This window comes from Pleurodeles waltl, chromosome 9 (genome assembly GCF_031143425.1).
Source record: "Pleurodeles waltl isolate 20211129_DDA chromosome 9, aPleWal1.hap1.20221129, whole genome shotgun sequence".
NCBI lineage: Eukaryota > Metazoa > Chordata > Amphibia > Caudata > Salamandridae > Pleurodeles > Pleurodeles waltl.
This window is the reverse complement of record NC_090448.1, coordinates 591188083-591211857: the sequence shown is the minus strand read 5'-3', so window position 1 is coordinate 591211857 and position 23775 is coordinate 591188083.

Sequence of the window (23775 nt, the reverse complement as noted above, 5' to 3'; positions counted from 1 at the left end):
CGAGGGACCGCCGTGCGGAAGACCGCCAGTAGTAGTGGTTTGCCGCTCTGCGTATTATGACCGTTGGCTGCCCTCCGTCGTTTTGCTGACAGAGAGCCGCCAACAGCCATACTTGCGGGCGGCGGGGAAGTGGAGGTTGCTCCACCTCCACCTCCACCTCCACACCAACAGAACACCGCCTAGCTAATCACGTCCTGTGATTCTGCGCGGCGGTGTTCTGTTGGCAGTGTGGTGTAGGCGGAGCTGCCCCCATGGCTCCCGTCCCCTCCCGGCGGATCGACGGAACAGGTAATTCGATCGTCCGTTAGGGGAGGGGGTGGGGGGGTGTTGTGTGTTGTGTGGGTGCATGGGGGTGTGCGTCTGTGGATGTAGGGGGGGTGTGAGTGCGTGTATGCTTGCGGGGGTGTTGCGTGTTTTGGGAATGAGTGCGTGTATGTCTGTAGGTATGTCTGTGTGGATGTGTGCGTGAATGTGTGAATGTGGGTGTACGTGTCTGACTGTGTGTGTGGATGTTGGCATTTGTGTCGGTGTGTGTGCGTGTATGTTTGTTGGTGGTGTCTGCGTGCGTGTCTGGGGTGTGTGTGTAAGGTAATGTCGGGGGTCGGGGGGATGGGGGTCCTGCCACCTTTGGGGGATGGCAGGGGTGGTGGGGGGTGTAGGGGAGGGAGTCGGGGTAGGGGTGGGGGGTGGGACAGACCCCTATCAGTGCCAGGGAAGGAATTCCCTGGCACTGATAATGCTTACTGCCATGGATTTCATGGTGGTTCCTACCGCTGGAAATCCACGGCGGTAAGGTGGGTCAAAATACCGGTGGCAGTATTATCACGCCGCCGGGCTGGAGACCCAGGTCTCCAGCCCAATGGTCGTCTCCGCCCTGGCGGGCAGAACGGAGAAGCAGCGGATGACCATGGCGGTAACCGCCATGGTCATAATTCCAAAAATAAGACCGCCAGCATGTTGGCGGTCTTACCGCCACTTTAACACCGTCCGCCAGGGTTGTAATGGCCCCCTAAGTTCCTGATTGTGAGTTAGGTGGTCGGACTGCCAGACTGCCATCTTGGCAGGACCAAGACCGTCGTATTATGATACAAGCAGACAGAACCGCTAACCTCCAAGCAAAAAAGGCAGAACATCAGTCGCACGGCACCCTGTATGTAGGTGGTCCGACCTCCAGTGCCTTCAGCGCCGCGGCCAACCACCAAGCATATTTCAATCACACAGTCGCTGTGGCTGTCTTCTGGTGGTGGTCAGCCAATGACGGCTGACCACCGCGGTCAGCAAAGTAACATACAACTGCACATTGGATGAATTAAAAAATAACACAGGTGGCACACATTGCTCCAGTGGACACACCTGCAAAGCACACTATAAAATACACCCCTACAAAGACCACAAATCTTTGCATCTCCACTGGAAACCAAAGAATCACGACCACCATTTTTAAATGTTTAATAGATTTGGCACGCCTTCTATCACCAACCCATATAACACCTTGCACACACTTTTGTCCATTCACTCCCTATTGCACTTCCCCTGTTAAGTAAGTCCCTTTCACCCATTTTTACATTCCACCATGTCACATTCCAAAAATCGCAGTTTCTCTGAAGACGAGTTTAGAGTCATGGTGGATGAAATCATAAGAGTCGAGCCATAACTGTTTGGAGCTCAAGTCCTCTCAGTAGGAAAACTGAAATGTGGGACAGGATAGTCAACAGAGTGAATGCTGTAGGCACCACCCTGCACACAAAGGAGGACATTAGGAAGAGGTGTTACAACCTCAGGGACAAGGTCCATTCCATGGTCTTCAGCAGCAGCTGCAGGCCAAGAAGACTGACGGTGGCTCTCCAAGTGCCCCATTACAACTCTTTCCCTGGGAGAAGAAGGTTCTGGCCATCCTGCGGGCTTGACGGGAATACCTTGTGGAGTAGAGTCTGGTAAGTCAACAGAAAAGAATTCACAAAAATGCAAAGTCATACCTACTCACAGCTCACCTTTTGCCACTGTCTTGTACATGTACTTCACCAACATTCAATACCAAGAGTGTGTGAGTTTAAACACTGTCAAATATCATTGAACCCAACATCACAGCTACCAAGGCCCATCACATGACATTTGTCCAATTGGTTCATGTAAAGCTCATAATACCAAAACAACTTTCCAGGATTAATGGCATGTCCAAAAATGTAAATGTATGCTCTAACCTAAATGCAGCCTGCATACAGATATGTAATACATAATATTTGACAAGTTTTGGGGAGCAGAGGAAGTGACCTGACTGCAACTTCCAGGAGGCCCTGTTTGTCTAACTTCAACCATCAGCCCAGTGTTCACTTGCCCCAATACATCTATTAGGGAACTCTCAAAATAATTTTACTCACCTGGGAGGATGCCATATGTCAAATTTTGGGAAGTAGAGAGAGTGACCTGACTGCAAAGCCCAATAGGCCCTGTTGTTCTAACTCCAAACACCAGCTCAATGGTCACTCACTCCGATTACCCCTCTATATGCACTCTCAATTGAAGTTTACTCACCTGCGAGGATACCATTTGCACAGTGTGTCTAGCAGGTTAGAGATCTGATTGCAGCTCCCAGGAAGCCATGATCCTGTGACTCGAAACACCAGCCCAGTGGTCACTTTGCCCAATAAAACTTTTAGTGAACTCCCACATCAGGTGTACCACCCTGGGAGGATACCATATCTACTGTGTGTGTAATAAAGGGAGTGATCTGACTGCAACTCCCAGGAGGCCCTGTTGTTATGACACCAAGCCCAGTGCTCACTTGTCCAAATACACCTGTTTCTGAACCCTCAATTGAAGTGTACTTATCTGGAAGTATACAATTTGCCAAGTGTTGGGAAGTAGAGAGAGATACCTGACTGCCAATCCCAAAAGGCCCTGTTGTTGTGACTCCAAGCACCAGCCAAGTGGTTAATTATCCATCTACCCTTGTTTGTGAACTGTCAATTGAAGTGTACTCACCTGGAAGTATACCATTTGTCTTTCACTGGAAAGTAGAGAGAGAGAGACCTGACTGCCAAGCCCAAAAGGCCCTGTTGTTGTGAATCTAACCACTAGCCCAGTGGTCACTTGTCCAAATACCCTGTATGTGAGCTCTCAAGTGAAGTGTACTCACCTGGAAGTACAGTATTTGTCTAGTGTTGGGAAGTAGAGAGAGAGACCTGACTGCTAAGCCCAATAGGCCCTGTTGTTCTGACTCCAAGCACCAGCCCAGTGGTCATGTGTACAAATACCCCTGTTTGTGAACTCTTTATTGAAGTTGACTTACCTGGGAGAGACCAAGATACAGACCAAGCTCAACTCAGAGATGTGTCTGTCTCTCTTCAATCTCTACGTGAGCCCCCTCGCCGACATCGTACGCAAAAACAACATCAACATCACCGCCTACGCCGACGACACTCAGCTGATACTTTCCCTCACCAAGGACCCCACCAGCGCCAAGACCAACCTGCAAGATGGAATGAAAGACGTCGCAGAATGGATGAAACTCAGCCGTCCGAAACTGAACTCAGACAAAACGGAAGTCCTCATCCTCGGAAACACCCCATCCGCCTTGGACGACTCCTGGTGGCCCACGGCCCTCGGCACCGCACCAACCCCCTCAGACCACGCACGCAACCTAGGATTCATCCTGGACCCACTTCTCACCATGACCAAACAAGTCAACGCCGTATCATCTTCCTGCTTCCTCACCCTCCACATGCTCCGGAAGATCTTCCGTTGGATCCCCGCCAACACCAGAAAGACTGTGACCCACGCCCTCGTCACGAGCCGCCTGGACTACTGTAACACCCTATACGCAGGAACCACCGCTAAACTCCAGAAACGTCTGCAGCGAATACAAAACGCCTCCGCCCGCCTCGTCCTTGACATACCCCGCAACAGCCACATCTCCGCCCACCTGAGACACCTGCACTGGCTTCCCGTCAACAAAAGGATCACCTTCCGGCTCCTCACCCACGCACACAAAGCCCTCCACGCCTCAGCTTCTACACGCCCACCCGCCAACTTCGCTCCGCCAACCTCGCACTCGCCGCGGTCCACCGCATCCGCCGCACCACGGCAGGTGGGAAATCCTTCTCCTACCTGGCAACAAAGACATGGAATTCCCTCCCCACCAACCTCAGGACCACCCAGGACCACCTCGCATTCCGGAGGCAACTCAAGACCTGGCTCTTCGAGCAGCAGTAATCCCCCTCCCCCTAGCGCCTTGAGACCCTCACGGGTGAGTAGCGCGCTTTATAAATGTTGTTGATTTGATTTGATTTGATCTACCTAGCTCCATCTTGACTTGCTAAACAAAGATGAAACTATTGAAGACAGGAAGGACACCTTACCAGTGTGTTTAACAAGTATTCCTAAGGCCTCAAGATGTATCACCAGATTTGTATTGGCAGCAGACACATTGCCCCCCTTCTGTGTACATGATGACTCCATCTCATATACAAAAAAGTCCTCGGTTTCTCTGCATCCCACTCAACTAGGCCTCCAAATGGTCAAAGACATATGCTGCCTCTCCAATGTGTTGGCTGCACTGGTGGCAAGATGTCATTTTCATTGCATAATCCAAAGTGCAACTGATTTGCACATCTCATCAGCTGCTTGAATCACATAAGTCTGATATGCTTTACCCATCTCATGTCAAATCACCCAATATCTTGGTTACTTGGCACAATTGGATTACCTACAAATTCACTTGGTCCAAGTTCCCTGCTTACTGTAACACAAAACCATAGGAGGTAGAAGTCATAATTCAACCAATTACAATGTTCACCTCTCATCAACAGGTGTATCTGTCGCTGGGCGCACAGAGGCCACAGAACAGACTACCAATACCTCCCTGGATGAAGCCCTCAGTAACGACAACACCCATGGACTTCCGGATGTGGAGGAAGGTTCTGGCCCATAATGAGCAACCTGGTCAGACCACAACCGTGAGTATCACTGTGCCCACAATATCACCTCTCAGCCCTATTGCATAAACATCATTGGAAACCAACCTGTGTACCTAGCATGGTTTCCACCCTCTTGTGCTCTCTAGTCCTGGACCCTGAGGAGCAGCTCCACACTACAGACACTGAGGTTCCAGGATCCGGTTAGAGAGGACACCCTGTGTTAAGGGTACAGGCTTGTGGGACTAGGGTACATTGGAGAGATGCTGTTGGCAGGTGGAGTGAGGTTACTGGGGCTGTTGTTGTCCAGGACATCATCAGCCACATCTTGGGGGGTCTATCAGGAGTCCCAAGGTGTGAAGAGCCAGGTGTTGACCAAACTCCGGGAAATCGAGCAGCTACAGTGGGACAGGCATTGGGACATGTGTCTGAGGGACATACACACAACCCTTATCAAGAGCAAGCCCATCGATATTGATGCCAGCACCAGGAAGGGAGGCCCTACCAGAGGAACAATGTGCCACAGACACACTGGCCTCTGTAGCAGTTGATCCTCCCCACTGCAAGAGGGGACATCCAGCAGAGAATCTAGGAGGCGCGGATGGCAAGACACCCACCATTGCCAGCAAAAACCCTCTGCCTTAAGGTCTTACTTTTTGTGTAACACATTCACTCAGTGGACTGATCCTGAACCAACTTCCATCTCCAATGGGAGGAGTACTCCGGACTGTGGACTTCCAAAGGTGTGGCATCTACTTCAATGATTTCATTCACCATGACTGACCCCCTTCACATTTCTTATTTTTTGGTTGATTCATGTAACATATATCTTCTGTTAGTCGTAGCTTCACAATAAAATCACCAATCACTGGCTCATTGTCTGTTGATTTGTTTTTCATATTTAGCTATGTAGAGATGTGAGAACATGCGAACCATATAATGATGATCCAAGGTACTTGGTCATGATGGGATATGTTGCATGTACACATTATCCAGCTCAGGATTATGAGCATCCCACACAAACACGAACATACAAGTGTCTGGTCAAACTAAACATTTTATTACAGTGTTTAGCACATAGGCTGTTAATATGTCTAAACAGTTGGAAATCATAAATGTTTAACTCATACTGAGTAAATGAACATGTATGAACCTCCAGACCACGGAAGGAAAGGATTTGCCAGACATTCTCCTGTAGAATAGGCAAACATTGAAGTGGTTGATGTCACCACCTTGAGCCTTGTCAAATACCACACTAAAGTTATCCAACATAACATACTTCAAGATTCAGTTAGATGGCAGTACAACAGGTTCTGATCACAGGGTCATCATACTCCAATGCTCATGAATTTTGTGGTATGACGCAAACATATGTCAGTAATTTGGCACAGGCAGGGTGGCCTACAATGATGAAACACATTCACAGCTATATACAGGTCATACAAAAAAAAGTGTTTAGCCAATGTAGATGGGAACTGACTTGGTCGTAGTCTAGGACTACATATTTTCTGACCACAAGATGACACACACGATGCAGCAGGCCACCACAGGACACAAAACAAGTCCATTGGGCACTTCTGAACTTCCATCCAAACACTGTGCAAACTGTCTTGCCCCGGTCTCCTACATACAAACATTACATGGAACAATCCATGTCTACTTCATATGTCAGAATAGCATCACATACCTGAAAATGTCACAACTCTGAAATGCCCACATGTTACATAGGAAGCATCTGGAAAACAAAGTACATTGCAAGGAACCTGACACAAACAAAGCAACATTGTAAGGAAATGCCTCCTTAGCATGGTTACCCCCTGACTTTTTGCCTTTGCTAATGCCAAGTTATGATTTGAAAGTGTGCTGGGACCCTGCTAACCAGGCCCCAGCACCAGTGTTCTTTCCCTAAATGGTACCTTTGTCTCCACCATTGGCACAACCCTGGCACCCAGGTAAGTCCCTTGTAAATGGTACCCCTGGTACCACGGGCCCTGATGCCAGGGAAGGTCTCTAAGTCCTGCAGCATGTCTTATGCCACCCTGGGGACCCCTCACTCAGCACATACACACTGCTTGCCAGCTTGTGTGTGCTGGTGGGGAGAACATGGCTAAGTCGACATGGCACTCCTCTCAGAGTACCAACCTCAAAGGCTCACCCCCTTTGTTACAGCGCCACAGGGCATCCCAGCTAGTGGAGATGCCCGCTTCTCCGGCCACTGCCCCCACTTTTGGCGGCAAGGCTGGAGGAGATAATGAGAAAAACTAGGAGGAGTCACTCCCCAGTCAGGACAGCCCCTAAGGTGTCCTGAGCTGAGGTGACTCTTACTTTTAGAAATCCTCCATCTTGCAGATGGAGGATTCCCCCAATAGGATTAGGGAAGTGCCCCCCTACCCACAGGGAGGAGGCACAAAGAGGGTGTAGTCACTGTCTACTGCCCTCCCAGACCTAAACACACCCTTAAACTGAGTATTTAGGGGCTCCCAGAACCGAGGAAGATAGATTCCTGCAACCTAAAGAAGAAGAAGGACTGCTGACCTGAAGCTCTGCAGTGAAGACGGAGATGACAACTGACTTGGCCCCAGCCCCACCGGCCTGTCTCCCTACTTTGAAGAAAACTGCAACAGCAACGCATCCAACAGGGTCCAGCGACCTCTGAAGCCTCAGAGGACTACCCTGCATCTAAAGGACCAAGAAGCTCCAGAGAACAGCGGCCCTGTTCAAGAAACTGCAACTTTTGGAAACAAAGAAGCAACTTTTAAAGACCACACGTTTCCCTCCGGAAGCGTGAGACTTTCCACTCTGCACCTGATGCCCCCAGCTCGACCTGCGGAAAACTAACCCTACAGGGAGGACTCGCCGGTGACTCCGAGCCCATGAGTAGCCAGAGATGACCCCCCTGAGCCCCCATAGCGACGCCTGCAGAGGAAATCCAAAGGCTCCCCATGACCGCGACTGCCTGCTACAAGGAACCTGACGCCTGGAAACCACATTGTACCCGCAGCCCCCAGGACCTGAAGGAACCAAACTCCAGTGCCGGAGAGACCCCCAGGCAACCCTCTGCCTAGCCCAGGTGGTGGCTACCCCAAGGAGCCCCCCCCTGTGCCTGCCTGCATCGTTGAAGAGACCCCGGGTTTCCCCATTGATTCCTATTGAAAACTCGACGCCTGTTTGCACTCTGCACCCGGCCGCCCCTGTGCCGCTGAGGGTGTACTTTCTGTGCCTGCTTGTGTCCCCCCGGTGCCCTACAAAACCCCCCTGGTCTGCCCTCCGAAGTCGCGGGTACTTACCTGCTGGCAGACTGGAACCGGTGCACCCCTATTTCCATTGAAGCCTAGGTGTTTTGGGCACCACTTTGACCTCTGCACCTGACCGGCCCTGAGCTGCTGGTGTGGTAACTTTGGGGTTGCCTTGAACCTCCAACGGTGGAATACCTTGGACCCAACTTTGAACCCTGTAAGTGTTTTACTTACCTGTGAACTTAACAAATACTTACCTCCCCCAGGAACTGTTGATTTTTGCACCATGCCCACTTTTAAAATAGCTTATTGCCATTTTTGTCAAAACTGTACATGCCATTGTGATTGTGAAAGTTCCTAGAATACCTGAGTGAAATACCTTTCATTTAAAGTATTGTTTGTAAATCTTGAACCTGTGGTTCTTAAAATAAAATAAACTAAGAAAATATATTTTTCTATACGTATAAAAACCTATTGGCCTGGAATTTGTCTTTGAGTGTGTGATCCTCATTTATTGCCTGTGTGTGTACAACAAATTCTTAACACTACCCACTGATAAGCCTACTGCTCGACCACACTACTACAAAATAGAGCATTAGAATTATCTCTTTTTGCCACTATCTTACCTCTAAGGGGAACCCTTGGACTCTGTGCATGCTATTTCTTACTTTGAAATAGTACAGACAGAGCCAACTTCCTACATTGCTGGATCAGCGGTGGGGTACAAGACTTTGCATTTGCTGGAGTACTCAGCCAATACCTGATCACACGACTAAATTCCAAAAATTGTCATTAGAAACTGATTTTTGAAATTTGAGCTATTTTTCTAAATTTGTAAAAGTCCTGTAAGGGCCATGTGTTAGTCCCTGTTAGCATTTCTTTTAGAGTTTAAAAGTTTTGTAAAAGTTTGAATTAAGTTCTAGAGATAGTTTTAGATTCTTAAAAATCATCCCAACTTTTAGAGAAATAATGTCTGCTGCAGAAGAGACAGTGGTGGAGCTCAACCTCACACCTTACCTGCATCTTAAGATGTCAGAGTTAAGGACTCTCTGCAGAATCAAGAAACTAAAAACTGGATCAAACCCTACCAAAGTACAGCTCCAGGAGCTCTTGGCAGAGTTTGCTAGAGACAACCCCTCTGAAGATACCCTTACAGAGGGGGAAGCTAGTGATGTGGAGGAGAATTTCCCCCCTCCACTCCTAGTTAGGAAGAACAGGGTTTCTCCAACCCTGAATCCACAAGTGATAGTCAGAGATGCTGCTTCTCCCACAGGGGAGTCCAGCAACTCTGGAAGCATTGAGGGCAGCTTCAATGAAGATGACCTCCTGTTAGCCAGGATGGCCACAAGATCGGCTTTGAAGAGACAGCTCCTAGCCATAGAAAGGGAAAGACAAGAGATGGACTTAGCTCCCATCAATGGTGGCAACAACTTAAATAGGGTCAGAGATACTCCTGACATGCTAAAAATCCCCAAAGGGATTGTAACAAAATATGAAGATGGTGATGACATCACCAAATGGTTCACAGCTTTTGAGAGGGCTGGTGCAACCAGAAAAGTAAACAAATCTCACTGGGGTGCTCTCCTTTGGGAAATGTTCACTGGAAAGTGTAGGGATAGACTCCTCACACTCTCTGGAAAAGATGCAGAATCCTATGACCTCATGAAGGCTACCCTGATTGTGGGATTTGGATTTTCAACTGAGGAGTACAGGATTAGGTTCAGGGGGGCTAAAAAAACCCTCGAGCCAGACCTGGGTTGATTTTGTTGACTTCTCAGTCAAAACACTGGATGGTTGGATTAATGGCAGTGCTGTAAATGGTTATGATGGGCTGTACAATCTGTTTATGAAAGAACACCTTTTAAGTAATTGTTTCAATGATAAACTGCATCAGCATCTTGTAGACCTAGGTCCAATTTCTCCCCAAGAATTGGGAAATAAGTCAGACCATTGGGTCAAGACTAGGGTGACCAAAACTTCCACAGGGGGTGACCAAAAGAAAGAGGTCACAAAGACTCCCCAGGGGAAGAGTGTTGAGCCATCCAAGGGTAAAAGTAAAGAGTCTTCTACAGGGCCCCAAAAACCTGCTCAGGAGGGGGGGGTCCAAAGCCTCTTCACAATCCAATTTTGGGTACAAGGGTAAAAACTTTGATCCCAAAAAGGTCTGGTGTTGTAGCTGTAATCAGCAGGGACACCAAACTGGAGACAAGGCCTGTCCCAAGAAAGGTTCCACTTCTACTACTACTCCAGTTAGCACTGGAATAGATAGTCTCCAGGTGGGATCAACAGTGTGCCCAGAGCAAATCAGGGTTCACACTGAAGCTACATTAGTTTCTGAGGGTGGGGTGGACTTAGCCACACTGGCTGCCTAGCCCCCTAATATGCAAAAATACAGGCAGCAACTCTTAATTAATGGGACTAGTGTAGAAGCCCTGAGGGATACGGGTGCCAGTGTCACAATGCCTGACTGGACAAACTTATCCAGTCACCAACGCTGACAATCAGACTAAAGTACATCCCAAGGCTATGGTAACTTTAGAATTGGGAGGAGTCACTGGCCTGAAACAGGTGGTTGTCTCCTTTGCTATCCCAGTAGACTGTTTGCTTGGAAATGACCTGAAGTCCTCAGCATGGGCTGAGGTAGAACTCAAAACCCATGCAGCCATGCTGGGTATCCCTGAACTGGTGTATGTCAAGACAAGGGCACAGTGCAAGGCTCAGGGTGAAAAAGAGGTGTTGGAGCCTGGAATAATGGCCCAACCCTCCAAGAGAAAAGGAAAGAAGACTGGGGAACCAGCTTCAACACAGAAAAAGAAAAAGAACCTCTCTTCCCAGGAAGACGTTCTGCCCTCTGAGGGAACTGAGCCCATGGAGTTGGAACCTTATCAGGTTGAACTCTTAGGCCCAGGGGGGCCCACAAGGGAACAGATGTGTAAGGGACAAGAAACCTGTCCCTCTCTTGAATGCCTTAGGCAGCAAGCTGCTGAAGAGACCAATGGAAAAATCAGTGGAACACATAGGATCTATTGGGAAGATGGACTCCTTTACACTGAGGCAAGAGATCCCAAACCTGGTGCCACTAGGAGAGTGGTAGTGCCTCAGAAATTTAGAGAGTTCATCCTGACTGTAGCCCATGATATTCTACTTGCTGGGCATTTGGGACAAACCAAGACTTGGGAGAGGTTAGTCAACCATTTCTATTGGCCCAACATGTCCCAGAAAGTAAAGGAGTTTTGTGCCTCTTGTGCCACCTGTCAAGCCAGTGGTAAGACAGGTGGCCATTCAAAGGTCCCCCTCATTCCACTTCCAGTGGTGGGGGTCCCCTTTGAAAGAGTGGGAGTGGACATAGTGGGTCCACTTGAACCTCCCACAGCCTCAGGGAACCAGTATATCCTAGTAGTAGTGGATCATGCTACTAGATACCCTGAAGCAATTCCCCTTAGGTCCGCTACTGCCCCTTCAGTAGCCAAAGCACTCATTGGTATCTTTACCAGAGTGGGATTTCCTAAGGAGGTGGTGTCTGACAGAGGTACCAACTTCATGTCAGCATACCTGAAACACATGTGGAATGAGTGTGGGGTGACTTACAAATTCACCACACCATACCAACCACAAACCAATGGTCTTGTGGAAAGATTCAACATACATTGAAGGGCATGATCATGGGGCTCCCTGAAAAGCTCAAAAGGAGATGGGATGTCCTCTTGCCATGTCTGCTTTTCGCCTACAGAGAGGTGCCTCAGAAGGGAGTAGGGTTTTCCCCCTTTGAACTTCTGTTTGGCCATCCTGTAAGGGGACCACTAGCTCTTTTGAAGGATGGCTGGGAGAGACCTCTAGGTGAGCCTAAGCAAGATATCATGGACTGTGTACTAGGCCTACGTTCCAAGATGGCAGAGTACATGGAAAAGGCAAGTAAAAACCTAGAGGCCAGCCAACAACTCCAGAAGATGTGGTATGACCAAAAGGCTGCTATGGTTGAGTTTCAGCCAGGGCAGAAAGTCTGGGTTCTGGAACCTGTGGCTCCCAGGGCACTTCAGGACAGATGGAGTGGCCCTTACCCAGTGCTAGAGAGAAAGAGTCAGGTCACCTACTTGGTAGACCTAGGCACTAGCAGGGTCCCCAAATGGGTGATCCATATGAACCGCCTCAAACTCTTTCATGACAGGGCAGATGTAAACATGTTAATGGTTACAGATGAGGACCAGGAAACTGAGAGTGACCCTCTCCCTGATCTCCTCTGCACCAACCCTAAAGATGGCTCAGTAAATGGAGTGATCTATTCAGACACCCTCTCTGGCCAACTGCAAGCTGACTGTAGGAAAGTCCTACAACAGTTTGCTGAGCTCTTTTCCCTAACCCCTGGTCAGACACACCTGTGTACCCATGATGTGGACACAGGGGACAGCATGCCTGTCAAAAACAACATTTTTAGACAGTCTGACCAAGTTAAGGAAAGCATCAAAGTGCTGGAATTGGGAGTCATTGAGCACTCTGACAGCCCCTGGGCTAGCCCAGTGGTCTTAGTCCCCAAACCTCACACCAAAGATGGCACGAGAGAGATGAGGTTTTGTGTGGACTGCAGAGGACTTAATTCTGTCACCAAGAAAGTTGCCCATCCCATTTCAAGGGCAGATGAGTTAGTTGATAAATTGGGTGCTGCAAAATACTTGAGTACCTTTGACTTGACAGCAGGGTACTGGCAAATAAAAATGGCAAAAAGGAGCAAAAGAAAAGACAGCATTCTCTACACCTGATGGGCACTATCAGTTTACTGTGATGCTCTTTGGCTTAAAGAATGCCCCTGCCACCTTCCAAAGGTTGGTGAATCAAGTCCTTGCTGGCTTGGAGTCCTTTAGTGCAGCTTATCATGATGATATTGCTGTCTTTAGGTCCAGATGGCAGGATCACCTGCTCTACCTGAAGAAGGTTTTGCAGGCCCTGCAAGCAGCAGGCCTCTCTATCAAGGCATCCAAATGTCAGATAGGGCAGGGTAATGTGGTTTATTTGGGACACCTTGTAGGTGGACGCCAAGTTCAGCCACTTCAACCCAAGATCCAGACTATTCTGGACTGGATAGCTCCAAAAACCCAGACTCAAGTCAGGGCATTCCTTGGCTTGACTGGTTACTATAGGAGGTTTGTGAAGGGCTATGGATCCATAGTGACACCCCTCACAGAACTTACCTCTAAGAAAATGCCCAAGAAGGTAAACTGGACTATAGAATGCCAACAGGCCTTTGACACCCTGAAACAAGCTATGTGCACAGCACCAGTTCTCAAAGCTCAAGATTACTCCAAGCAGTTCATTGTGCAGACTGATGCCTCTGAACATGGGATAGGGGCAGTTTTGTCCCAAACAAATGATGATGGCCTTGACCAGCCTGTTGCTTTCATTAGCAGGAGGTTACCCCCCAGGGAGCAGTGTTGAAGTGCCATTGAGAGGGAGGCCTTTGCTGTGGTTTGGTCCCTGAAGAAGCTGAGACCATACCTCTTTGGTACTGACTTTGTAGTTCAAACTGACCACAAACCTCTCAGCTGGCTAATGCAAATGAAAGGTGAAAATCCAAAACTGATGAGGTGGTCTATCTCCCTACAGGGAATGGACTTTATAGTGGAACACAGACCTGGGATTGCCCATACCAAAGCTGATGGCCTTTCCAGGTTCTTCCACTTAGAAAATGAAGACTCTCCTGGGAAAGGTTAGTCTCATCCTCTTTCGTTTGGGGGGGTTGTGTAAGGAAATGCCTCCTTGGCATGGTCACCCCTGACGTTTTCCCTTTGCTGATGCCAAGTTATGATTTGAAAGTGTACCAAGGGCCCTGATGCCAAATAAGGTCTCTAAGGGCTGCAGCATATCTTATGCCACCCTGGGGACCCCTCACTCAGCACACACACACTGCTTGCAAGCTTGTGTGTGCTGGTGGGGAGAAAATGACCAAGTCGACATGGCACTCCCCTCAGAGTGCCATGCCAACCTCACACTGCCTATGGCATAGATAAGTCACCCCTCTAGCAGGCCTTGCAGCCCTAAGGCAGGGTGCACTATACCACAGGTGAGGGCATAGGTGCATAAGCACTATGGCGGTCATTACAACATTGACGGTAAAAGCCGCATACCGCCGTGCAGAAGACCGCCAACACACCGCCGCGGCTGTGGAAATCTGCCACAGCTATTATGACCCACAGCTCGGAATACGCCAAAATTCAGAAACCCACACAAGTCCGCCTCACCAAAGGTCAGTGATAAACTGGTGAAAACAAAACCTCCACCGTCACGCCAACAGAAATACGCCCACATTATCACGACCCACGAATCCACGCGGCGGTCTTTCAACCACGATATTCCATTGGCGGTACACACTGCTGCGCTCAAAATACACACACATTTACAAAACACAGCCACATTGGACACTTCAAAAAAAAAACACACCTGATACACATCCACACACCACTCCCACACACCCAATACAATATAAAACACACACCCACATCACCCACAAACCCTTACGACAACAAATCACGAACGAAGGCCAGAGAGAGACACCACCATCAACAACACTAGCATCCACAGGCACACAACACCATCACCCACATTACTTCCACGCATCGCACACTACACACCACTACATATCAGCACACTTATCACCCCACACATCACTTACACCACCCCATGGCACGGCAAAGACACCCCAGGTTGTCAGAGGAGGAGCTCAGGGTCATGGGGAGGAAATCGTTCGGGTAGAGCCACAGCTATTCGGAGAACAGGTGCAGCACACCTCAATTGCAAGGAAGATGGAGCTATGGTGAAGAATAGTGGACAGGGTCAACGCAGTTGGACAGCACCCAAGAAATCAGGATGACATCAGGAAGAGGTGGAACGACATACGGCAGAAGGTGCGTTCTGTGGTCTCAAGACACCACCTAGCGGTTCAGCAGACTGGCGGCGGACCCCCACAACTAGCAACATGGGAGGAGCAGGTCTTGGCAATTCTGCATCTTGAGGGCCTTGCAGGAGTAGGTGGAGGAATGGACTTTGGTAAATCAAATCTTAACTATTACATCCCCCACCCTACCTGCATGCCAGCACATACCCCGCCCTCACCCTCACCCTCACCCCCATCACTCTAACTCCTCACAAATGTCCCAACATCACAAACCATACATCCTAACACCAAGCCCTGCATGCAACAACAAAGCATGGACACCCATCACCAAAGCATGCCCAATGCACATACCCATACACCCCCCTAAACCATCATCACACAAGGTCCCACACAGGAATGCAAGCACTGGGGTACACGGTCACCCACCCATTGCACACCATGACACACACAGATGTAATAACCGTCCTTTTATACCCCTGAAGGACCCCTACCCAATGTCACCGGACAGGAGGGTCCACACATGTCCACACCACCAACAAAAGAGGCCCACAGTGATGACAGCACCTCTGTCCAACTGGATCTAGATGACCAGCCCGGCCCATCGGGGACCTCTGGACAGTTGGTTCCCCACACCCAGTCACTGGCCACCACAGAGCTTCCCCCCTCTGGAAACATCAGCACAGCACCCACACAGCGGAACCAAACCTCTGTCCCCAGAACACGTCAATCAGCTATGTGTCCACCACTACAGGGAACAACAACAGGGTCCTGGGGGCAGTGGTAGTGGGCACACGGTCCAGGGGACGGAGGCCCAGGAACACAGGGGAACTGGGAGGGCTGCTGTGTGACAGGGGGCGGACAGGCCCAGGGAACCCACTCTCCACGAGGCCCTCTCCTCCATCACGGGAGGCTACCACCACTCCCAGGAGACGATGGCAACGGTACTGGCCAAGTTTCAGGAGACCCAGCGCCTGCAGGAGGAACAGTACATGGGCTTCAGGGAGGAACTCAGAACCATCAATTCCACCCTGGGCACCATCATAGGGGTGCTGAAGGAAGTACTCAACACCAGGAGGGACACTGTGGCACTACAAGGGGCCCCTGACACTAGCCTGGATGATGAACTGCCCAAGACCTCCGCCGGCGCTAGTAGACAGGAGGCACCGCCACAGGACCACCACACCAGCACCCCACCCCCTGCAGAGGGAGAACCACCTCACAAACGGTCCCTGAGATCCAGGACAAAGACAGAGAACGATGCCAAGACCCCCGCCAAGAAATGAGACCACCCTGATTGTCATCCTACTGTCCCACTTTGCCACCCTGTCCATCCTTAAACTGCCCCAGCTCCACTTCCTATGCCCATATGGGCAATGCACCTGTGAGACTAATAGACTGGACTCTGCCATGGACATTCCTCCGCCATCACCCCTCACCATTTTACAACCCCCTCCAATATTGAGCACTTAAATAAACACCCTTAAAGCACAAAACAATCTGGAGTATGTCTGTGATTTCGGAATACTGTATTAGCAATAACTGTGGCAAAAAGCTTTTTCATTGGTAATGTCAACATACCTATGTCATGCAGCTCTAGTCCATGAGGAATCAAAGCAGATGTCACACAGTGGGACCCACATCTGTGAAATCGTGAGGGAAAGTGACAACTCAGTGACCATACACTGGGTGAAAACGACAGATAGTAGAGAGGTAGTAATGTTTAAGTAAATGTAGTAGGCAGGATTGTATTTTACCTGTGTGTCACTGGAAATATTGCTGGATCACTGAGTCCCTGTTGTCCATGTCTTCTTCCTCTGCATCCTCTTCTTTACTGTCCACAGGCTCCACAGCTGCCACAACACCGCCATCTGGACCATCCTCCTGCAGAAAAGGCACCTGTCGTCGCAAAGCCAAGTTGTGAAGCATACAGCAGGCCACGATGATCTGGCACACCTTCTTTGGTGAGTAGAATAGGGATCTATCTGTCATATGGAGGCACCTGAACCTGGCCTTCAGGAGGCCGAAGGTCCGCTCGATCAACCTCCTAGTTCGCCCATGGGCCTCATTGTAGCGTTCCTCTGCCCTTGTCCTGGGATTCCTCACTGGGGTCAGTAGCCATGACAGGTTGGGGTAACCAGAGTCACCTGCAAATGGCGAGGGACAACTGTTAGACACACAATAACCTGGAGGGATATCCCCAGACCCACACAACCATTCCCACTGACTAGCTTCCAGGTGCTCACCTAATAGCCACACACAGTGACTCTGGAGTTGACCCATCACATAAGGGATGCTGCTATTCCGCAGGATGTAAGCGTCACGCACTGAGCCAGGGAATGTGGCATTCACATGGGAGATGTACTGGTCTGCCAAACATACCATCTGTACATTCATCGAATGATAACTCTTCCGGTTTCTGTAAACCTGTTCACTCCTGTGGGGGTGTACCAAAGCCACATGTGTCTCATCAATGGCACCTATGATGTTGGGGATATGTCCCATGGGCATAGAAATCACCTTTCACTGTAGGCAAATCCTCCACCTGAGGGAAAACGATGTAGCTCTGCATGTGTTTCAGCAGGGCAGACAACACGTTGGAAAACATAGGCTGGGACATCCCTGATGCTATGGCCACTGTTGTTTGAAATGACCCACTTGCAAGGAAACGGAGCACTGACAGCGCCTGCACTTAAGGGGGGATTCCTGTGGGATGGCGAATAGCTGACATCAGGTCTGGCTCCAACTGGGTAACTGTTCCTGGATTGTGGCATGGTCAAGCCTGTATGTGATTATCACATGTCTTTCCTCCATTGTCGACAGGTCCACCAACGGTCGGTACACCGGAGGATGCCGCCATCTCCTCACATGTCCCAGCGGACGGTGCCTATGAAGGACAACAGCGAGCACAGAGTCAAACAACTCAGAGGTACGTACCCACAGCTTACACAGAATCAAATCAAATCAAATCATTAACATTTATAAAGCGCGTTACTCACCCGTGCGGGTCTCAAGGCGCTAGGGGGGAAAAGGGGGGGTTATCGCTGCTCGAACAGCCAAGTCTTTAGGAGTCTCCGGAAAGCGGAGTGGTCCTGGGTGGTCCTGAGGCTGGTGGGGAGGGAGTTCCAGGTCTTGGCCGCCAGGAAGGAGAAAGATCTCCCACCCGCCGTGGAGCGGCGGGTGCGAGGGACGGCAGCAAGTGCGAGGCCAGCGGAGCGGAGGGGGCGGGTGGGGACGTAGAAGCTGAGGCGTCTGTTGAGGTATTCCGGTCCCTTGTTGTGGAGGGCTTTGTGTGCTTGGGTGAGAAGACGGAAGGTGATCCTTTTGCTGACTGGGAGCCAATGTAGGTGTCTCAGGTGTGCGGAGATGTGGCTGTTGCGGGGTACGTCGAGGATGAGGCGGGCTGAGGCGTTTTGGATGCGTTGCAGGCGGTTTTGGAGTTTGGCTGTGGTCCCGGCGTAGAGGGTGTTGCCGTAGTCCAGGCGGCTCGTGACGAGGGCGTGGGTCACGGTTTTTCTGGTGTCGGCGGGGATCCAGCGGAAGATCTTACGGAGCATGCGGAGAGTGAGGAAGCAGGCGGAGGACACGGCGTTGACTTGCTTGGTCATGGTGAGAAGAGGGTCCAAGATGAAGCCGAGGTTGCGGGCGTGGTCTGCGGGGGTCGGTGCGGTGCCGAGGGCCGTGGGCCACCAGGAGTCGTCCCAGGCGGACGGGGTGTTGCCGAGGATGAGGACTTCCGTTTTTTCAGAGTTCAGCTTTAGGCAGCTGAGCCTCATCCAATCTGCGACGTCCTTCATACCCTCTTGTAGGTTGGTCTTGGCGCTGGCGGGGTCCTTGGTGAGGGAGAGTACAAGTTGGGTGTCGTCGGCGTAGGAGGTGATGATGATGTCGTGCTTGCGTACGATGTCGGCGAGGGGGCTCATGTAGACATTGAAGAGTGTCGGGCTGAGCGATGAGCCTTGAGGTACGCCGCAGATGATCTTGGTGGGTTCTGAGCGAAACGGAGGGAGGTAAACTCTTTGGGAGCGGTTAGCGAGGAAGGAGGCGATCCAGTCCAGGGCCTGGCCTTGGATCCCGGTGGAGCGTAGGCGGGTGATTAGGGTGCGGTGACAGACGGTGTCAAAGGCAGCCGAGAGGTCGAGGAGAATGAGGGCGACTGTTTCACCGTTGTCCATCAGGGTTCTGATGTCGTCTGTGACTGAGATGAGGGCGGTTTCCGTGCTGTGGTTGGTTCGGAATCCGGTTTGTGAAGGGTCGAGCAGGTTGTTGTCTTCCAGGAAGGTGGTCAGCTGTTTGTTGACGGTCTTTTCTATTACCTTGGCTGGGAAAGGTAGAAGAGAGATGGGGCGGAAGTTTTTCAGGTCGCTTGGGTCAGCCGTAGGTTTCTTTAGTAGGGCGTTGACTTCAGCGTGCTTCCAGCATTCGGGGAAGGTAGCAGAAGAAAAAGAAGAGTTGATGACGGTCTGGAGGTGCGGGGCGATGATGTCGTCGGCTTTGTTAAAGATGAAGTGCGGGCAGGGGTCCGAAGGGGCGCCGGAGTGGATAGAGTTCATGATGGATTTGGTTTCTTCCGTGTTGATGTGGGTCCAGTTGTTGAGGGTGATGTCCGGGGAAGCGGGTTCAGTGGTGTATGGTTGGGTCTGGTGCCTGAAGCTGTCGTGGAGGTCGCTGATCTTGCGATGGAAGAAAGTGGCGAGGGATTCGCACAAATCCTGTGAGGGCGTGACGGCGTTGGCGCTGGCGCTGGGGTTGGAGAACTCTTTGACGATGCTGAAGAGTTCTCTGCTGTTGTGGCTGTTTTTGTCTAGTCTGTCGGTGAAAAAGTTCCTTTTGGCAGTGCGGATCAGGTGGTGGTGTTCGCGTGTAGCGTTCTTGAGGGCGGTCATGTTGTCAGCGGTGTGGTCCTTGCGCCAGGCCTTCTCAAGGGCACGACAAGTTTTCTTTGATTCTTTGAGGGTGTCAGAGAACCAGAGAGGTTTTTTGGTGTTGGTCTGTCGATGCGTGCGTTTGAGGGGAGCAAGGTTGTCAGCGCAGTTGGAGATCCAGTTTGTGAGGTTGAGAGCTGCGTCGTTGGGGTCGGTGGTGAGGGTGGGTTGGTTGGCGGCGAGAGCGGAGAAGAGTTGCTCTTCAGGGATCTTGTTCCACTGTCGATGAGGGATGGGTTGAGTGCGGAGGTGGGAGGTCTCGCGTCGGAATGTGAAGTGGACGCAGCTGTGGTCGGTCCAGTGTAGGGCAGAGGTGTGGCTGAAGAAGACGTGTTTGCTGGCGGAGAAGATAGGGTCGAGCGTGTGTCCGGCGATGTGGGTGGCGGTGTTCACCAGTTGTTTGAGGCCGAGGTTGGCGAGGTTGTCGAGCAGGGTGGTGGTGTTGGGGTCGTTGTTTTGTTCCAGATGGAAGTTGAGGTCGCCTAGGAGGATGTAGTCCGGTGAGGCGAGGGCGTGCGGGGAGATGAAGTCGGCGATGGCGTCGCTGAAAGAGGCGCGAGGTCCGGGAGGACGGTAGACGAGGGATCCTCTGAGGGTGGTCCTTGGGTCGGTGCGAATCTGAAAATGCAGGTGTTCAGCGGCGAGGGGGGGGGTCTTCGGTGGAGGTGGTGACGCTGATGGAGTCTTTGAAGATGATGGCGACACCTCCTCCTACTTGGTTGGTGCGGTCTTTTCTGGAGATCTTGTAGCCTTCGGGGATGGCGGTAGCGATGTCTGGAGCAGAGGAGGCGTTCATCCATGTCTCCGTGATGAAGGCGACGTCCGGGGCTGTGGAGTCCAGGAGGTCCCAAAGTTCAACGGCGTGCTTGTGGACGGAACGAGCGTTGATCAGGATGCACTTGAGGTGGTTGATGGCGCGTGGGCTTGTGGTCGTGGTAGTTGTGTGGTGGAAGATGCGTTTGCAGGAGTTGCAGGCGAAGGGTCCATGGGTGCGTTTGGGGTGAGCTAGGAAGCAGGTTTTGGAGCGCCCTGGGTTGAGGGCGTGGAGGGTGGTGGGGTCGTAGCGGATCAGCGGGGCTTGGGGGAGCTGGGGACCAGGGGTCGTGGCGCTGGGCGCAGGCCAGGCGCGGACGGGCGCAGACGGGCGCAGACGGGCTTGCCTCTGGCGCGCCTCCGGCGCGCCAGCGGCGTGCCCGCTGTGCGCGCCCGCTGCGCAGTCGCGCAGCGGCTGCCATAAGAGGTAGGAGGGGGGGGGAGGGGTCAGCTGGGGGCGAATGGGAGCTGGGTGGCGGGGGCGTGCAGGAGGTCGCGGCGGGAAAGCGCGAGGGAGGGGGGGGGACAGGTAGAGTGAGAGGAGCTGGGGGAGGGGGTTTAGGGTGGAGGAGGGTGAGTGTTAGGAGGTTTGGAGATTAGGGAGAGAGATAGGAGTAGGGTTGTGAAGATAGGGGAGGGGGGTTGTAGAGGTGGGTGAGGGAGAGAGGTAGAGTGAGAGGATAGGGAGATAGGTAGTAGAGGGGGTGGCGGGAGGGGGGGAGAGATAGAGAAATAGATAGAGAAAATAGATAGAGAAGTCGATAGATAGGGAAATAGATAGATAGACAGATAGGTAGGTAGGAGGAGGTGGAGAGTGGGGGAGTTAGATAGTGAGATAGGGAGCTAGAGAGATAGGAAGATAGGAGGAGTGAGGGAGGTAGATAGCGAACGGGTTAGCTAGGGGTGAGAGAGGGGGAGGCGAGTGAGGGAGGGGGATGAGGAAGGAGCAGGAGGGCAGGCTCGGGGGAAGAAGACGGAGGAGGTAGAAGAGCCGAAGACAGGAGAACAGAAGACAGAAGAACAGAAGACAGAAGAACAGAAGACCGGAAGAGCAGAAGACAGAAGAACAGAAGAACAGAAGAACAGAAGATCGGAAGAGCAGAAGAACAGAGAAGAACAGAGAAGAACACAGAAGAACACAGAAGAACAGAGAAGAAGAACACAGAAGACCGGAAGAACACAGAAGAACAGAAGGGAAGAACAGAAGAACAGAAGAGAAGAACAGAAGAACACAGAAGAAGATTGCAGAGGGGGGGCGAGGAGGAAGAGACAGAGAGGAGGAAAAGAAGCAGGAGCAGGAGAGAAGGTGAGTGGCGCGGGGCAGGGCGAGGGGCTGGGAGGAGGGGGGTACTTACAGTTAGGTGGGTCTCAGGAACACAGGAACTCGGGAACTTGGAGGAGCTGCAGCGGCAGGGGGAGCGACCTACCCTTGGGTCAAGGGTCGCTACCACTGTCGCGCAGCGGCCGCCATAAGAGGTAGGAGGGGGGGGGAGGGGTCAGCTGGGGGCGAATGGGAGCTGGGGGCGGGGGCGTGCAGGAGGTCGCGGCGGGAAAGCGCGAGGGAGGGGGGGGACAGGTAGAGTGAGAGGAGCTGGGGGAGGGGGTTTAGGGTGGAGGAGGGTGAGTGTTAGGAGGTTTGGAGATTAGGGAGAGAGATAGGAGTAGGGTTGTGAAGATAGGGGAGGGGGGGTTGTAGAGGTGGGTGAGGGAGAGAGGTAGAGTGAGAGGATAGGGAGATAGGTAGTAGAGGGGGTGGCGGGAGGGGGGGAGAGATAGAGAAATAGATAGAGAAAATAGATAGAGAAGTCGATAGATAGGGAAATAGATAGATAGACAGATAGGTAGGTAGGAGGAGGTGGAGAGTGGGGGAGTTAGATAGTGAGATAGGGAGCTAGAGAGATAGGAAGATAGGAGGAGTGAGGGAGGTAGATAGCGAACGGGTTAGCTAGGGGTGAGAGAGGGGAAGGCGAGTGAGGGAGTGGGATGAGGAAGGAGCAAGAGGGCAGGCTCGGGGGAAGAAGACGGAGGAGGTAGAAGAGCCGAAGACAGGAGAACAGAAGACAGGAGAACAGAAGACAGAAGAACAGAAGACCGGAAGAGCAGAAGACAGAAGAACAGAAGAACAGAAGAACAGAAGAACAGAAGAACAGAAGAACAGAAGATCGGAAGAGCAGAAGAACAGAGAAGAACAGAGAAGAACACAGAAGAACACAGAAGAACAGAGAAGAACACAGAAGAACCGAGAAGAAGAACACAGAAGCACCGAGAAGAACAGAGAAGAAGAACACAGAAGACCGGAAGAATACAGAAGAACAGAAGGGAAGAACAGAAGAACAGAAGAGAAGAACAGAAGAACACAGAAGAAGATTGCAGAGGGGGGGCGAGGAGGAAGAGACAGAGAGGAGGAAAAGAAGTAGGTGCAGGAGAGAAGGTGAGTGGCGCGGGGCAGGGCGAGGGGCTCGGAGGAGGGGGGTACTTACAGTTAGGTGGTTCTCAGGAACACAGGAACTCGGGAACTTGGAGGAGCTGCAGCGGCAGGGGGAGCGACCTACCCTTGGGTCAAGGGTCGCTACCACTGTCGCGCAGCGGCCGCCATAAGAGGTAGGAGGGGGGGGAGGGGTCAGCTGGGGCGAATGGGAGCTGGGGGGCGGGGGCGTGCAGGAGGTCGCGGCGGGAAAGCGCGAGGGGGGGGGGACAGGTAGAGTGAGAGGAGCTGGGGGAGGGGGTTTAGGGTGGAGGAGGGTGAGTGTTAGGAGGTTTTGGAGATTAGGGAGAGAGATAGGAGTAGGGTTGTGAAGATAGGGGAGGGGGGGTTGTAGAGGTGGGTGAGGGAGAGAGGTAGAGTGAGAGGATAGGGAGATAGGTAGTAGAGGGGGTGGCGGGAGGGGGGGAGAGATAGAGAAATAGATAGAGAAAATAGATAGAGAAGTCGATAGATAGGGAAATAGATAGATAGACAGATAGGTAGGTAGGAGGAGGTGGAGAGTGGGGGAGTTAGATAGTGAGAT